Source organism: Triticum aestivum, chromosome 2D, assembly GCF_018294505.1.
Source record: "Triticum aestivum cultivar Chinese Spring chromosome 2D, IWGSC CS RefSeq v2.1, whole genome shotgun sequence".
Taxonomy (NCBI): domain Eukaryota; kingdom Viridiplantae; phylum Streptophyta; class Magnoliopsida; order Poales; family Poaceae; genus Triticum; species Triticum aestivum.
Window position 1 is genome coordinate 437,192,986 of NC_057799.1, and position 5,020 is coordinate 437,198,005.

Genomic DNA, 5,020 nt, shown 5'->3' on the forward strand with positions numbered 1-5,020 from the left:
CACACACCCTGACTTGCACATATAGTGTCTTGTATCCTCAATATGCTTGTACATTTTAATGAAAAAGGAGCCTTTTGTGTCCTGGTAAAAATAATAGTAATCAAATTCCCATGCTCTAAAAAGCAAAAAGGTTGCGCACCAAACTTATTTTCTTTCATAGGGCGCACAACTGATCGGTTTTACATGAAAATTTACAAGCACATAAAGGGCTCAAACAATTGGCATGAGTTTGTTTTTTTAATGCGTCGGAAAAATAGTTTGATATGTTTTTTTGTTCTACTACATTCAGCTTTTTTTGAGAGTGTGGCCTTTGGAATGCAGAAATGGGTGATCAAACAAGATGAACCACAATCACATAAATTCTGCGAACTCAAAATTTTGCCCGAAGCTGGAGAGTTGGCACCCTTTGGCAGCAATTTTTTTAGGGGAGTCTGCGGACAGGATTCAGTCTAAATGCATTTGCCCTGAGCGAGTTCTTGTTATTTGTAAAACAAATGATGAAACTTGTTGTCTGTAGGCTGCATTTAGTCAGATTTTTTAGCCGAGCAGATTTGACAAGAGACCTGGAGAGGCTGTTTCCACTTGTATGAAAGAACCAAATAATGCTAGTGATGATTTGTACAGCATGCCGATGATACATCCAAGTTTTTTAAATTTGAACACCTTTTGTAGCAGAAGTGGAAAATGAAGCGAGCGCATCAAACAAGCCACTCTATACCTGAAATGTCTTGTGAATTGCCTTTTCAAATTCAGTGGTTTTCTGAGATACTATTTTACTACACCTTTATCCTTTTTTTCTTCTAAAAAATAAATATTTCAAGCAAGCCACCTGTCAAAGATATCTTCAGGGACGTAACATGAAGAATGAACAGTTACCATTTGAAGAGCAAGCCCAAACAAACACACCTTTAGCTTCATCCAGTGTGTCTCGCGCCTGGCAGGTCATCCTGGATGGGTGAGGCAGTTGCATCAGGTGGACGGGTCTCAACCTGGATGTACCGCCACAACGCCGCGGGTAAGAGCATCTCCAACAACAACAGATGATGTAAAATAGGGCAGCTGCTCAAAAAAACCGTATTTAGGGCATTTGGACCCAAAAATCATCCTCGCCGCCGCGACCGAAGCAGCTCCTGTGGTGGTTTTCGCCTCTTCGACCGTCACCACCAAGCGAAAGCTTCCACTGTCTGCCGGCAAGTTTTTGCGGCTCCACGAGCCGCCGTAGCTGTTGGAGGGGATGCGTCGGGCACGCCGTCCCTCCCAAGAGCAAGCCCTCACCCCTCGCCCATCTTTGGCCGCAGACTGGCCTCCCACTATCTGCGGACAGATGCGGGAGCAAATTTGCGGATGAGCATTGGAGATGCCTATAGAACTATCGTCGGTGGAGGCCACCTCTTCCGGGCAGACACCGACAACCCTATGGGGGGCCCTGACTACGCCTACTGATGCGAGCCAGGCGGCAGGAACAACCATGGATGCCCAAGCTCTAGCTTTGACCGGGCACACAAACGACACAAACAACAACGACGGACAGATCGTCTCTCTAGCCATGAAACGTCCAGGCCCTTGCCATGATACGAATGGAAAGAGCCTGTAAAAATGTGGGTGGGCATGGGCAATTCGGGCAACCCTTGCGACGAGACAGACCTTGATTTATTCTATGCTTCCACTGTTATCACCATCGGCAATGGGGCTCGGGCTCTGTTTTGGGGCTCCCCTTGGCTCAATGCCAACCAACATTGCCCTGTTTGTTTATGAGGCCTCCACCAGGAAGTGCAAGGCGCATGAGGCCATGGAGGATGAGGGGGCTATCAAAAATTAAACTCCCGTCGCATTGGTCCTTCGACAACATTTGTTAGGTCATTCCTCTTTGGGATATCTTGTGTTGACGTCCATCTTAACACTCACACTGAGGATGACATCACTTGAAAGCATACGACTTCCGGGCATTACTCGGCGGCCTCCGCTTATATAAGGCGCAATTCCTTATGCCATCAGATTTGTCATGACTGCTGCGGTGTGGAAGGCTTGGGTGCCCCCTAACTGATTTTTTTGCTCGTTTGTCCATTCAAAATTGCATTTGGAGCGGCGACAGACTAGCCAAGCAAGGGTGGCCAACTTGCGGTTTCTGTCCGCTTTGTAAGTGTGAGATCAAAAGCGTTGACCACCTTTTCTTCAAGTACCGGTTCATGCTCCGTCTTTGGGATATGATCCAGGAATGGCTCCAAACTGCATATTAGGCATTTGAAGAGTAACGACCTTTACTGTAATGGGAGACTATGTAACAAACTCTTTTCCTTCTTTTAATTGATGGATGTGGCAAATTTTTTGCCTTCGTTTAAAAAAAAGAGTATGAAGAATGAAGAGCTAAGCAGTTGAGATTTCGGTTCAGTTTAAAGCCCATAACTCATGGCATCATCATATATCTGTCCACTACTCAAAAGTAACCAACCAAGGGTCAAAACACTAGAACGAACTAAATTTACGATCTAAAAAAGAGGGGGTTTCTTTCTTTCTCCCTGTACAGTATGAAGGTGTTCCAGGCAGATGCTGCTGGAGGAACTAGGCGAGATCGATGTCAACCTGGAGAGGGGGCATGGCTTCTTTGCCCTCGGCAAGCTTGAGGCCAAGCTGACCCGAGCCACCTCCTCCAAATGCGTACACCTTTCCGGATTCGGTGAGGGCAACCGTATGAGACACCCCCGTTCTTCTGTTGTGCCAATCATAGGCATTCGTCGGGCTGATCTGCACAAACCTTTTGTTTAGCCCGGTGAGTGAGGCGACCAACTTGGGAGCCAGGACACCCTGGTTCTCGTCCTCGTCCTCGTCCTGAAACCAAGAGCGATCACATCTACATTTGAGTACTTTGACAAGATGAATAGTTGGGTTCTACTCCCTCTATAAAGAAATATAAGAGCGTTTAGATCACTACTTAGTGATCTAAACGCTCTTATATTTCTTTACGGAGGGAGTACAAGTTCACATGATTCATTCATCGCACCTGCAAGCCTAGGTTGTAGTACCCCTTCCACCCAAAGGAGTAGACATCACCATTATCCGTCATGACAAAGGTGCAGTACTGGCCAGCTGAAACGTGGACAGCATTGGAGATTTCCACCGCCATCGGGAGGGTCGCGCATTCTTCGGCGTATCCATGTCCTAGGCAGCCTTGGACCCCCCATCCCAGGTGAGCACGCGCCCGTCGCTGCTCAGGACCGCGGCGTGCCAAGCACCGGCTGAGATTGACACTGGCCTTGCGTCGATTCCCGCAAAGTGTGCGATCAGCTGAGGGACGCCCTCGCTGTTCTTGTTCCCATGCCCAAGCTTGCCTCCTTGACCACAGCCCACAGAGTACACCGACCTGCATATATAGCGAATATAAGAGACATCAAGAATGGTTGTTCAATTATTTGAATGGACATGCATGCAATTGGATAAGAAAAGCATAGAGACCATAGGAGCAAATGCTTACATTCCGGTGGGCTGGTAGGCTAACATAAGGAGGTAACAATTGCCGGCAGCAATCTGCGCAACAAGTACATTCTCAAGGGGCCCAGAGAGAAGACGAGGCTCGACATCGGCGTAATCTGTATTATGGCCTAGCCTCTCCTCGTGGCCCCAGGAGAAAGTATAAACCCGACCCTCTCTCGACAGAACCGCCGAGAAGAGGCCTCCTATGGTTGCTTGCACTACAAAGATGCCCTTGAGTGACTCCACTACCTTGGGACTGTTAACGTAGTCAGTAGCAGGTATTCCATTCAAACTATACCCCCAAAGGTGTCGATTCCAAATACATAGACACTTCCCGTGTCGCTCACAAGCATTGTTCGACTCGATCCAACCGCGGCATGCGTGATCCTGATGCCTTGCAGAGACCTACACATGCAGCAACAGTTTGTTTCATCGGCAGACAAGATTCCCAAATTCAACCAAATCAACGTGCTCTACCTGATAAGGCATGGCTTGAACTTGTCTTCTGTGTCCCTAAGGCCAAGCTGGCCCGAGGAATTCATGCCAAATGAGTATACGGCCCCACTTGCGGTGACAACAATGCTGTGGCCTGGTCCAGCAGTGACCTGAGATTTCCCGCGGCGGCAATTCTTCTCGCCGACCAAAATGTATCCAAGAACAAGCTTCCAAGAGCCCCCACACCGTTGCTTCAGCCACTCCTTCTCTTCTGGTTTCATTAGGTTAAACATGGGCCTTTGCTGGCACATATCGAGTGCTGCAAGTTCTGGAAGTGATAATTCCAAGTCTGGTGGGAGCACAATATCTCCACATCATTTATCTCCACATCATTGTGTCGTCACAATAATTCATAAGCAGCATTTTAAAACCCAAAAGTCGTGAGAACTAAGAATGTGATTGTACAACTTGCCTCCAAAGCAGCAAGATCTTTAGGATCCAGGTCAGAGGATGAGAGCACATGGAGGAGAATGGATGGGATCGCGGTTAGGGGGAATTTCCCTACGGCTTCTTCTCTAGAGAAATGGCGCTTCATAAGTTCAGCTTCTGGATCCGGCGAAGGAGAACGCGGGGCAGCAACATCATTCACTATGTTCTGGAATTCTATAACCAGCACGGCGTTGCTTGCTGTAGTATCCATTGGGCACTCCATGATCTGCAGCTATTGAGAGAAAAAGTATATATATTTTTAGTAAACCATACATACTGAGTTGTCAATTGGCTATAAATGTATAAACCTAGTGTCCTTGCAAACAAGGCAACTGCATTCTTGTAGAGAAAGTAACTAAGCCATGCATTGCTTTTTTTTTAATTCAAAACATGAACATTCTTGTAGAGAAGGCAATCAGTCAAATCATATATTGTATATTATGTTAAGAGTACAAAACAGTAACCAATTATATACATGCTAATGTAACTCATGCTGCAACTTCAATCTTGAAGACATAATAATAAGGGTAATAACATGATGATCATAGAGCATGACTGGAGAGATGTGAATATGTGATCCTAAGTTGAGCCATTCTGAATATGAAATTGGTTACGACGGACCCACACA

The 5,020-nt window shown here is 46.6% G+C and overlaps 1 protein-coding gene and 1 pseudogene across 3 annotated transcripts in view; one reads left to right on the plus strand and one right to left on the minus strand.

The window, feature by feature from the left end:
* Positions 1–677, plus strand: part of LOC123053675 (protein STICHEL-like 2) — a 6,119-nt gene extending 5,442 nt beyond the window's left edge. For 2 of the 3 annotated variants that reach the window (XM_044477194.1, XM_044477196.1), the window contains exon 8: positions 322–677. The gene's annotated coding sequence lies outside the window, so the exon portion shown is untranslated. Of the gene's footprint in view, positions 1–289 lie in introns of all 3 variants that reach the window. The other variant, XM_044477197.1, reaches the window with a different exon arrangement.
* Positions 678–2,559: 1,882 nt separating this feature from the next.
* LOC123055824 (ultraviolet-B receptor UVR8-like) lies at positions 2,560–4,615 on the minus strand (annotated as a pseudogene).
* Between the last annotated feature and the right edge of the window lie 405 nt (positions 4,616–5,020).